The sequence below is a fragment of the Triticum urartu genome, chromosome 2 (assembly GCF_003073215.2).
Source record: "Triticum urartu cultivar G1812 chromosome 2, Tu2.1, whole genome shotgun sequence".
Classification (NCBI taxonomy): domain Eukaryota; kingdom Viridiplantae; phylum Streptophyta; class Magnoliopsida; order Poales; family Poaceae; genus Triticum; species Triticum urartu.
Window position 1 is genome coordinate 628,293,032 of NC_053023.1, and position 13,540 is coordinate 628,306,571.

The window sequence follows — 13,540 nt, forward strand, 5'->3', positions numbered from 1 at the left end:
GCGTCTGAAATAATCTTTCTTCTCTTTAATCGCCTTCTGGAAATCATCATTCCATCATCAGGTATCCTTAACTTCGCTTCTACTTCCCCTGGATACTCCAAACTTCTCTGAGGCCACCTTACGAATGCAGGTCGTCATCTTCATCCACACATTGTTCTCATCCCCTCCTTCCTCCAAAGGGTCCTCCTTAATGAACCTCTTCTTGAACGCCTGAGCTACCTCCACCGTGAGATTCCACCACTTCGTTCTAGCAACTTTGGCACGCTTATCCCGCTTGACACGAATCTAAAAGCGGAAGGCAAAAACCACTAGCTTATGCCGAGGGACAACACTCTCTCTAGGTATCACCTTACAATCTAGGTACGCACGCGTATCTTCTCTTCCCGAGAGGATGAAATCAATCTGGCTAGAGTGTTGACCACTACTAAAAGTCACCAGATGTGATTCTCTCTTTTTAAAAAGGGTGTTTGCTACGATCATGTCGTAGGCTAGAGCAAAGCTTAAGATTTTTTTCTCCTTCTTGACTCCCGATGCCATAGCCAAAGCCTCCATGCACGCTCTCAAATTTTGTGTTAGATGTACCCACGTGACCATTAAGGTCTCCTCCTGTGAAGAGCTTTTCGTCAATTGGTACACTCCTAACCATGTCCTTCAGGCCTTCCCAGAACTCCTTCTTGGTGTTCTCATTATGGCCTACTGCAAAAAAATTCCAAGTATCAAATACATTGCTTGTACCCGCCTACCGCCGTGCACCTCGGCGGTAGGGTTGCACAAGGTACCGCCAACCTATTTGGCGGTAGGGCTGCGCCGCGCTGACGTGGATGAGTTGCCTACCGCCAGGAGCCTTGTCGGTAGGCTGGTATGCCCTACCGCCATCGACCTCGGCGGTAGGAAAAATGTCAGATCCCGAAGTTTTCAAACCAAGGTCAGATCTGACTTCTTGACTTTCAGGAAAGGATGAAAACACAAAGTTTGGTCAAAATTTCGTTGCACGCACGCGTGGGGCCTCCATTGTGGACGAAAGGAAATGGCTCCACACATTCCTCCGGCAGGAGCATGGCTAGTCTACACTCTTTCGCAGCTGGACAGGGACCGGGAGCTCATTTCCCCGGACTCATCGCACGCCATCTTGACCTGGCTGACGGGGAGCGTGCGTGCGTACGTGCACGAGCGGGAGAGCGAGAAGTTTTCAACGCAGGGACAGCAGCCGATGACGACGAGAGCTGGGGTCTGGTCTACGTTAGGGGGAAAGAAAAGTTTCAGACGCAGAAGCAAGCTGCCTTCCTCTTCCTGCCTGCCTACCAACGCTGTACAGCGACCCGACGTCCGGGTAGACTGCACTTCTTCATTATTCTAGCGTGCGTGAGCGTACGCAATCTGCAGAAAGGCGAGTAGAAAAATTGTGCCGGGTGTCGCTGGGAAAGGCGGAGGCCGCCTTTGGACAGGTGTGGCGCCGATAGACTCTACCTGTAACGCACGGCCGGGCCATCGATTATACGCGCCCCCGCACGCACGCACGCACGCTCATTCATTCGTCCATGCGCACCGAAAGAGCGACGAGGATTGGATCGGCGGCAACAGCGTTTGGAGTAATACAAGAAGAATCAAACGGCACTGCTGCGATTGATTGGGTCAGCATTATTGCCTCCTTGGGAGCTTTTGGCATACAGCTTATGTAACAGGTACCACTGTAACTGTAGCGCCGCTGTTCTTTTGCTTGCTTAGGTCCGCGGCTTCAGCTCTTCTCTGCTGTAGTGCATTGCGAGCGTTCCTGTTAAGAAAAGTGCGTACATTTGGCCACCTAATGGCTTTACATTTATGGTGCCGCAGATCTGAGCTAGTTTCGCTTGCAAGTGACACAAGGCAACGCAATTAGGCGTGGCTTTTGTTAAGCTACTGGGTGTAAGTAACCCCTACTTGTACTACTAAGCTTTGGTGCAGGGACAAGAGAGTGAGTGGGTCATTAATCCTGATCCGTGCGCTGAATGGAACCAAAAACCAACTGAAAGGTCGTGACTCCGGATTTCCCGGGAATAATAAATGGCGCGTCGCCTCCTCCCTGGCCCATGATCGCACACGGGACGCTGCGGCGATGGGCCGACCCGCTTTGGACGTGCCGTGTAACGGCTGGCCAGCGCCCGTCGCGTCCTGCGCAAATTAAAAGCCGAACAGCAGACGCCGTACGATTTTGTTCGCGTCATATCCTTCTTTCTTGCATCCATTTGTCCACAATCCAGCACTTGGATGTGTCTCAGAAACGCAGCATCAGCATGATTGGTCACACTCACTCAACTTTCGTGCAACCCACCGCCCCCCCGAAAAACCCTTTCGTGAAGGCGCTTGGTTAACAGAACACCCATGGTACTGCCAGTACGTACTGAGGTTCGTCGTGACCCAAATAAGTATGACAAGGAAGGAAGGGAGGCCTTGGGCTCATGACATGGCCATGAGAGGAACAAATTCCTGAAAGCAATCGTGGTAGGTCAGGGGCCAGGCGCAGGCCCATGTATGTACTACTACTTGAGACTCCCAATCCAAGCGATCTCCTCGCGATCCATCGTTGTCGCCCTCCACCACCACCCGACGGTGCACCTCTTCTCTTCTCTTCTCCTCGCCAACAAGCGACGCGAAAGCAATGCACGCGGCGCGAGCCAATGCGCATCCGCGTCCCGGGCTACAGGGGATAAGAATGAATCGGACCCTCCGCTGCGGTCGATCTCCGCAGGCGTCGACGCCACCGGCCGTCGGCGTCAGCTTTAGCGCCTGCCCGATCCGCACCGCCACCAACGTGCTGTCCTACTCGCCTCGTGCTCGCGCCCCGGGAAGGGACGGAGCGCAGGCCACGGCCCCGTCGCGTGGGCGTGCTGTGCCCGGCGTCGACGTCCCCGGCGCACCGCCAGGAGAAAGAGAGGTCCGCCGGGTCGAGCACAACGGCTGCCCTGTGGCTATCGTTGCGTTGCGTTGCGTTGCACTGCACTGCAGTCGAGCAACGATTTGCACTGCGGTGCAGCGTTCGAGCAACGATTTGCAGGTAGCGCTCGGCGAGCGTGTCCCGGTCTCGCGGAATCGCGCATGTGGAAGAATCTCTGGACCGCCCGTTGGCAGACGGACACGTGCTCTGAAAATTACCGGCGACAGCGAGCGTGAGCCTGAGCCGAGCGACACCTGCCGAACTGCCAGCTTCTTGGTTGGGTTCGTTCCGATCATGCTTAATTAGGCGTCTAATCTAGTGGCTCAGTGACGCTACGAGGCCGAGGCTCATGCACCGCTCGTCTCGTCTCGTTTCGGTTAAGAGGTAGTGGCTGAGAAAAATCTCGATTGGTCGGGCACACTTGGGCATTCCATGAGCAAGCGAATCCGGAACAGTGCGTACATGTGGATATCTGTCGCCGTCTCGCAAGCCGCATCTTGAAATATCGGCCTAGGAGTATCTCAAAGATGATGGCCTGACGAAGGCTCCTGTCTGTCGCTCGCACTCTACCAGACCGCAGGGTGCACAGAGTACTTGTCAACACGGGATGATGGCTCGGACTTGCTTGCACGACGATTAAGGCTGGATTGAAATATTCCCTCATAAGAAACTGTCAACACAAGATCGTATGAGATCAGATGGTACATGACAGGCGAATACAATTTCCATGCCCTCGTGACGTTGGTTTGCCAGCGGACAGACAAATAAGATTCCGTAAATCGGGCGGTTCCCCTTTACTAGTAGTATGTCGTAAAATCCATGAAGCCAATTAAGTTTACCGAGCGTTTCATTTCATATAACTGTATGAGTGTCACTGTTATACTCCCTCCGTGTTGAAATACAAGTCGTTTTTTTAGGCTAGTTTAGACTACAAAACCGTCTTATATTTCGGTAAAGGTAATACGTAGAATAACACTGTACTTTTATGCCTGAACTTGATTTTGGGATAGCATTCCGGGCTTCCGGCTCTGCCCACCCACCAACCTTTTGCATGGAAATAAGTCCCAACAGCTTTCCTTTCCCCAGTAATTTGTTGGTTAGGAGAGTTGAGCCAAAAAAGAAAAGTCTTGCATGGAAATAAGTCCCAACAGCGCATAATCCAGGACGTCAAGCTAGGAAGAAGCAGAGGCTCGACATAACACCAAGGCGGAGTGCGAGGATTGCCAAGCACGCTACCACCAAGCCACAGCAAGTTCTCATTAGAAAACTGTGTTTGGCACATGAGGGTGAAACCATTTCGGAGGAAGCGCTCAAGATGTACGTGGATCTCTTTTCCCGTCCGCTCTCGGAGGAGCACATTGCAGTAGTGCTTGCACTGTTTGGCTGGGAGTCGCCGCAGGCGACGTGGATGGATGGCACCGGTGTGGTCTAGTGCGTGTCCGGGTTTGGTTGTATACGTGGGCATTTCCAATGAATGCACAGCCTATGAAAGTTGTAGTGTGGAATGTCCGAGGGCTTAATGCTAGGGCCCGGCGGAATGCTTTATTCCAGGTGGTGTCGGTGGCTAATCCGGCCATCGTCTGTCTACAAAAAACTAAATTGCAAGATGTATCAGGAAATGTAATGAGGCAATGTTTGGGCAATAAATATGAAAATTTCTTTTACTTGCCGGCGGTTGGCACTCGTGGTAGGATCCTGGTGGCTTGAGACGAGTCCATTACCCACCTCTCAAACCCGCATTACACGAACCACTCACTAACGGCACTGGTGAAGTGCCCGGAGGACGAGCAGGCATGGTGGCTGACTTGTGTCTATGGACCGCACGAGGAGGTGGACAAAATTGAGTTCATGCAAGATCTCGTCGACATACGTGACCTACATGCAGGGCCGTGGGTGGTGGCAGGTGATTTTAACCTCCTGGTTTGGCAGGAGGACAAGAGTAACAACCAAATAAATCGCAGGATGTTGAGGAGGTTTAGGTCAAAGCTGAACTTATTGGAATTGAAGGAACTTTACCTCAATGGGAGGCGGTACACATGGTCTAATGAGAGGCAAAATGCGACGCTGGAAAAGATTGAACATGTGTTTGTGTCCAATGATTGGGATGAGGCATTCCCATCTTGCTTCCTTTCTGCTCTTGGAACTGCGGTCTCGGATCATTGCCCGCTCATGCTGGATATCAATATGGAGATTAGCACACGGAAGAGGTTTAAGTTTGAAGCTTTTTGGATCAAGGCCGAGGGTTTCATGGACACGGTGAAGCTGGCATGGGACTCGACACCGCCGGCCTCTAACGACCAGGTCACGCTACATAACAAGCTGCGTGCCACTGCGGTCAGTCTCTAGAGTTGGAGTACACGTTGGATCGGCAATGTAAAACTACAAATTTCCATTGCTTTGGAGGTGATAAAGCAACTGGATGTGGCCATGGACTCAAGAGAGCTCTCTGGGGCGGAGCGTGATCTACTAAGGTGTTTGAAGAGGACACTACTAGGCTTGTGCTCTCTGGAGAGAACCATTGCACGACAACGTTCGAGGCTCTTGCATTTGAAGGAAGGGGATGGTAGTATGAGGCTCTTTCATCAGCAAGCGAGCCACAGGCAGCGTAAGAATGTGCTCAGGATGGTGAGGTATAATGGTCGTGTGTATTCGGGCCAAGCGGAGGTGGCGTCCGCGGTCGACGCCTACTATGGCATGGCTTTTGGCACGGTGGAGCCGAGGGGTTGCGCTCTAAACCTACATGAGCTGAACCTGCCACAGCTTGACTTATCGCAGCTTGAGGAGCCCTTCTCTATGGACGAAGTGGAAGGTGATAAAGAGTATGCCGCCGGACAAAGCACCGGGGCCGGATGGTTTCACCGGCCATTTTTACGCTACGTGCTGGAATGTCATAAAGGATGATTTCATGAAGGCCATGCATTGCTTCTATAAGGGGGACATGAGGGGCATGGCAGCAATCAACAAATCCCTAGTCACCCTGTTGCCAAAGATGGATGGTGCTTTGGAGGTTGGTGACTTCCGGCCAATCAACCTAGTGCACGGAGCTATAAAAATCTTCGAGAAGGTGCTCGCTTGTCGCTTGGTGGTGCAACTACCAAACCTGGTGGGAAACCACCAGAGTGCTTTTGTGAAAGGCCGATCGCTGCATGACAACTTCATGTTGGTGCAAAGCACTGCCCGCAAGTTGAATGCCATGAGGATCCCCACCGTGCTGCTGAAATTAGACATATCAAACGCTTTCGACTCCGTCCAGTGGCCGTCCCTACTTGAGGTTATGCAGCATTTGGGGTTTGGACCATGGTGGAGGGCGTGGATTTGCGGTATCCTTGCGACCTCAACAACGAGGATCATGGTAAATGGAGACCCAGGGGACACTATCCACAACTACAAGGGGCTGAGACAAGGAGATCCTATATCACCGATGCTTTTCATCCTCACCATGGAGCCATTGCACAGATTGTTTGAACGGGCCACAAGAAGAGGTGTTCTAGAGCCGTTGGCGCGTACTGGCATGAAACAACGTCTGTCCATCTTTGCGGACGACGTCGTAGTTTTCATCAAGCCCAAGTCAGTGGAGCTTGAGGCGTGCAAGAACATTCTTGATCTGTTTGGAGAGGATTCCGGACTGCGGATAAATATGATGAAATCTGCGGCACTTCCAATTAGGTGTAATGAAGAGGAGATCACAATGGCCTGTGAGGAATTGGGCTGCCAGAAAGGGGCTTTCCCAATCAAGTATTTGGGTCTGCCGTTGACCCTTAGAAAACAGTCGGCATCGCAGTTGCAGTACTTGGTGGACCAGATGGCGAACTGCTTACCAAAATGGAAAGCGGCCTTAATGCCAAAGAGTGGAAGACTAACGTTGGTGCAGTCGGTGCTTTGTGCTATCCCATTCACGCCATGATGGCCTTGGATTTGCCTGCTAAGACTATATCTGCGATGAACAAAGTGTGACGTGGTTTCTTATGGTGCAGACGGGCAGAGGACAATGATGGCAACTGTGCGGTGGCATGGGATTCGGTGTGTTCACCGAAATGGGCTGGTGGCCTAGGTATACCCAATCTCAAGTGGCTTAATGTGGCTATGCAAACTAGATGGCCGTGGTTGGCAAGAGTGGATGAAAGTAGACCATGGACGGAGTTCCGCATGAAAGTACCACGGGAGGCATTGCAACTTTTCCGGGTGGCAACGCGAAGCAAAGCAAGGTGTGGCCTCACTACCCTCTTCTGGGAGGATCGGTGGATTGATGGCATGGGAGCACAGGAGATTGCATCGTCTATATACAGCAGAATCCCACCGCGGATAAAGGCGACAATGATAGTTGCCACGGCCATCGAGGATGGGGCTTGGGCAATGGAGATTGGCCCTAACTTTGGGTTACAGGAGTTGCATGAATTCCTCGAGCTATGGAATAGAGTGAGCACATGGGAGCCGCAGCTCGACGTGCCGGACTCTGTTGCATGGGCATGGGAGTCCAACGGCCTTTTTTTCGTAAGATCCGCGTACGCAGCGAAGTTCTGGGGCCGAACGGTTGACCCAATGGCCCAGCTGACTTGGAAATCGAGGGCCCCATCCACATGCAAATTCTTTGTCTGGCTTGTGTTCAGGAACAGATGTTGGACCTCGGATTGCCTTGCAAAGAGGGGGCTAACACACCAGGAGGCATGCCCCTTTTGTGGCCAGGAAGAAGAAACCATAAACCACGTGCTACTCACGTGTGTGCTCGCGAGATCGGTATGGGCGGTGGTATGCGAAGCTTTGGGGAAGGTGGAATGGTCACCGATGGAACATGATTCGCTTGCCCTATGGTTAAGGGACAAGCACGGGATGGACAACAACAATCGGAGGGATCTCCATACTATCTTCCTACTTGTACTTTGGGAGCTGTGGAAGCATAGGAATGCGATTGTCTTCGAAGGGGCATCGCCTTCTATCATGGGAACTATTGGTAGGATTAGGACAGAAGGAAGGTTATGGTTGCCAGCCGGCAAGTTCAAAGGGAATGTAGACCCTTTCTTCCTTCGGCTAGAGTGGTGGGCGAGGAATGAGTAGTCCATTGTAATGAAACTCTTGTAATCTCGGTGGAGGCATGCCTTTTGCCTTTCTTCTTTAATATATAATATGCACACTCGTGCATATTCGAGAGAAAAAGAAAATCTTGAACAACTACCCTTTCTCTAATAAATTATTGGTGATCACCAATAAAACAGTCAATCTTTCCCTCAATACAGGGGCTGTTGGCCACTCCAAATATGATCCCCAATAGCTTCACGCTAGCATTTTCTCATCTCTCTCCTCCCGCATGTCCTCAGACCACCACCGCATGTCGCCGCCCGCACGTCGCCGTCAGAAGGCCGCGCCACCAGGTTGTGTCGCAGTCATATCGGTGGTCACCCTGGCCACATTGAGCCATCGACCGTCGTCGTTGTCGGGCCACACCACCGCCACACCGCCACCCGCCCCGGCCATACCATCACCGCTGCTTGCTACCCTCGCTGCATCATCACCTACTGACGTGTCGTGCCCTCGTCGCGCTCACCACCTCCGCCACGACACGCCGCTCCACCACCTGCACGTCATCGTCACCACTAGCAGTGTATATGTCCATATGTCAGGTTGACAAGTAGGTCTCATGTGTGAGGTTTTATTATTGGGGATCTATTAGGGCATCCAACTCCGATAACACAAAATGTGTTATTGGTGAGCCCTAGCAAGTAATTATTGGGGGAGTATTCTCGTGATGCTCTAAGCTGCCCAAAGACAACTTTTTGAAGAAGTCATTCATCTGGGTGCAAATCTTCTATGTGAGAACAGAGGGCCCCCCCCTCTCGTATCGCCCCTCACAGCGGCCCGGTAATCAAACGCTAAATGCCGGGCGAAGCTCCCATCTTCGGCTCCTCCCCTTGCCGCCACTGGCGGGCATTGTCGAGTAAAGCCCTACGCGACACTGACGGCAGCGGGGGTTGGTTCTCTTTGTCTTGCTCGGATAGTGCGTCAAGGGGGCTATGGGATTTGTCGGACACTCGCAACTTGGAGCGCAGTGGTGCGTGGCGGCAGGGTGCGGGGCTGGCGCTGCATTAGGCGAGCGTGGGGGCACATGGCAGGTGAGGCATGAGCTAGGCGTGGCGGAGGCGTGGGTGGTGAGCCGACCCCTCGATGGTCTTCTCCACCATCCTCGGCGGCTTCTCACCATGGATGCATGGATCTCCTCTGGAGCTGTGGGTCTGGTGGGGCCATTCCCTGCTCTCTCTCCGCCAGCGCTCGGGTGTGCGCCATCTGGCCCTGATTTAGACGGCGCACATGCCTCCTCTCGCTGGCAGCGAGGGGCACATGCCATTCTCCATGACCGCCTTCCCCCGTGGTGAGCCTCGGGGATAATGAGCATCCCTCTCCTCCTAGCGGTAGTCCTCCAAGTCGGTGTCTTGTCCCCCCCCCCAACTCAGTCTGCTCTGCTCCAGCAGTTCCTAGAGGTCATGGCTGGGGAGAAATCCCTGCGCGAAGGTGTCTATGGTGGCGATGGCGGATAATGGCGACTGATACGTCTCCAACGTATCTACTTTTCCAAACACTTTTGCCCTTGTTTTGGACTCTAACTTGCATGATTTGAATGGAACTAACCCAGACTGACGATGTTTTCAGCAGAATTACCATGGTGTTATTTATGTGCAGGAGCAAACATTCTCGGAATGACCTGAAACTTCACGGAGCCACTTTTCAGAAAATAAGAAAAATACCTGCAAAAGATGAAGGCCAGGGGGGCCACCACCTCTCCACGAGGGTGGGGGCGCGCCCCCTGTTGCCTCTCCGACGCCAACTCCAACTCCATATATTGTTTTTCGGGGAGAAAAAAAATCAGAGAGAAGAAATCATCGCATTTTACGATACGGAGCCGCCGCCAAGCCCTAAAACCTCTCGGGAGGGCTGATCTGGAGTTCGTTCGGGGCTCCGGAGAGGGGAATCCGTCGCCATCGTCATCATCAACCATCCTCCATCACCAATTTCATGATGCTCACCGCCGTGCGTGAGTAATTCCATCGTAGGCTTGCTGGACGGTGATGGGTTGGATGAGATCTATCATGTAACCGAGTTAGTTTTGTTAGGGTTTGATCCCTAGTGTCCACTATGTTCTGAGATTGATGTTGCTATGACTTTGCTATGCTTAATGCTTGTCACTAGGGCCCGAGTGCCATGATTTCAGATCTGAACCTATTATGTTTTCATCAATATATGAGTGTTCTTGATCCTATCTTGCAAGTCTATAGTCACCTACTATGTGTTATGATCCGGCAACCCCGAAGTGACAATAATCGGGACCACTCCCGGTGATGACCGTAGTTTGACGAGTTCATGTATTCACTATGTGTTAATGCTTTGGTCCGGTACTCTATTAAAAGGAGGCCTTAATATCCCTTAGTTTCCGCTAGGACCACGCTGCCACGGGAGGTTAGGACAAAAGATGTCATGCAAGTTCTTTTCCATAAGCACGTATGACTATATTCGGAATACATGCCTACATTATATCAACGAACTGTAGCTAGTTCTGTGTCACCCTAGGTTATGACTGTTACATGATGAACCGCATCCTGCATAATTCTCTATCACCGATCCATTGCCTACAAGCTTTTCATATGTTGTTCTCCGCTTATTTACTTTTCCGTTGCTATTGCTATCATCACTACAAAATACCAAAAACATACTTTTACTACTGTTACCTTTTGTTACCGTTATCACTACTATCATATTACTTTGCTACTAAACACTTTGCTGCAGATATTAAGTTTCCAGGTGTGATTGAATTGACAACTCAGCTGCTAATACTTGAGAATATTATTTGGCTCCCCTTGTGTCGAATCAATAAATTTGGGTTGAATACTCTACCCTCGAAAACTGTTGCGATCCCCTGTACTTGTGGGTTATCAAGACTATTTTCTGGCGCCGTTGCCGGGGAGCATAGCTCTATTCTTTGAGTCACTTGGGATATATATCTGCTTATCATTATGAAGAACTTGAGAGATCCAAAAACCAAGATCTATCCCTCAACTACGAGGGGAGGTAAGGAACTGCCATCTAGCTCTGCACTTGATTCACCTTCTATTATGAGTAAGTTTGTGACACCTACACCTGCTTCTGCTATTCGTTCTGATATGTCGCATGTTATTGATGATGCCACTTCTGCTATGCATGATACTTATGATGAAACTACCTTTATGCCTGATACTATTATGCCACTTAGTGATTTTCTTGATGAACAACTTGCTAGGGCTAGAGAGATTGAAAATATTGAATCTGATGATACTGATGAAAGTGATGATGAAGAATCACTTGTTATTCCTAAGGGTTATGTCTTTAATCAAGAAGCTTCTTTAGCTATTTTAGCTTGCCAAAATAGAAATGAACTCAAAAGATTATTAACTAAATGGAGTAAGCAATCTCTAAATGATAGAATGAAACCTGACCCTGCTTTTGCTACTTCACCTATCTTTGTTACTGATAAGGATTATGAATTCTCTGTTGATCCTGATATAATTACTTTGGTTGAATCTGATCCTTTTCATGGTTATGAATCTGAAACTGTTGTGGCACATCTTACTAAATTGAATGATATAGCCACCCTGTTCACTAAAGATGAGAGAACTCGTTACTTTTACATCCTTAAAATATTTCCGTTCTCATTAAAGGGTGATGCTAAGATATGGTTTAATTCTCTTGATCCTGGTTGTGTGCATAGTCCCCAGGATATGATTTATTACTTCTCTGCTAAATATTTCCCTGCTCATAGGAAACAAACTGCTTTAAGGGATATATATAATTTTGTGCAAATTGAAGAAGAGAGTCTCCCACAAGCTTGGGGGAGGCTTCTCCAATTACTTAATGCTTTGCCTGATCATCCTCTTCAGAAAAATGAAATACTTGATATCTTTTATAATGGACTAACTGATGCCTCCAGAGATTACCTGGATAGTTGTGCTGGTTCTGTTTTCAGGAAAAGAACACCGGATGAAGCTGAAATTCTATTGAATAATATGTTGACAAATGAAAATAATTGGACACCTCCGGAGCCAATTCCTGAGCCTATTCCTAAACCAACTACGAAGAAGAGGGGTATTCTATTTCTCAGTCCTGAAGATATGCAAGAGGCAAAGAAATCTATGAAAGAAAAATGTATTAAAGCTGAAGATGTTAAGCATTTACCTTCTATTGAAGAAATACATGGTCTTAATTTACTGCCTGTTGAAGAAACATATAATCCTAATCCTTTACCTATTGAAGAAACTCATGGTCTTGATAACCCGACACAGGTAGTAAAGGTAAATTCTCTCTATAGATATGATAAAGCTGAAATCCCATTTACTAAATTTTCTAGCCCATGCTTAGATGAGTTTGATAAATTTATGGCTAAGCAAGAAGACTTTAATGCTTATTTTGGTAGACAATTGAAATACAATTCAAATATGCTTGAACACTTGGGTGATTATATGGCTAATGTTAAAGGTAAACTTAAACTTATTAGTAAACATGCTTCTATGGCTACCACTCAAGTAGAACAAGTACTTAAAGCTCAAAATAATTTGCTCAATGAATTGAATAGTAAAGATAATGATAATGCTGTTAGAGTGGCTACTAGAACTGGTAGAATGACTCGGGAATCTTTGTATCCTAAAGGCCACCCTAAGAGAATTGAGCAAGATTCTCAGAGAAATAATATAGATGCACCTAGTCCTTCTAAAAGGAAGAAAAAGAAAAATGATAGGACTTTGCATGCTTCTAGTGATCCTATTGTTGAAACACCTGAGAATCCAAATGATATTTCTATTTCTGATGCTGAAACACAATCTGGTAATGAACCTGAAACTAGTGATAATGCTAATAATAATGTTCATGATGATTCTCAACCTAGTAATGATAATGACATAGAAATTGAACCTGGTGTTGATCTTGATAACCCACAATCAAAGAATCAACGTTATGATAAAAAAGATTTTGTTGCTAGGAAACATGGTAAAGAAAGAGAGCCTTGGGTTCAGAAATCCATTCCTTTTCCTCCCAAACCATCCAAGAAAAAGGATGATGAGGATTTTGAGCGCTTTGCTAAAATGATTAGACCTATCTTTTTGCGTATGCGATTAACTGATATGCTCAAAACCAATCCTTATGCTAAGTATATGAAAGATATTATTACAAATAAAAGAAAGATACCGGAAGCTAAATTTTCCCCATGCTTGCTAATTATACTTTTAAGGGTGGAATACCAAAGAAACTTGGAGATCCAGGAGTACCCACTATACCATGCTCCATTAAAAGAAACTATGTTAAAACTGCTTTATGTGATCTTGGAGCCGGTGTTAGTGTTATGCCTCTCTCTTTATATCGTAGACTTGATTTGAATAAGTTGATACCTACTGAAATATCTTTGCAAATGGCTGATAAATCAACTGCTATACCTGTCGGTATTTGTGACGATGTGCCTGTTGTAGTTGCAAACGTTACTATTTTAATGGACTTTGTTATTCTTGATATTCCCGAGGACGATAGTGTGTCTATTATTCTTGGAAGACCCTTTTTGAATACTACAGGGGCTGTTATTGATTGCACTAAAGGCAACGTCACTTTTCATGTTAATGGTAATGA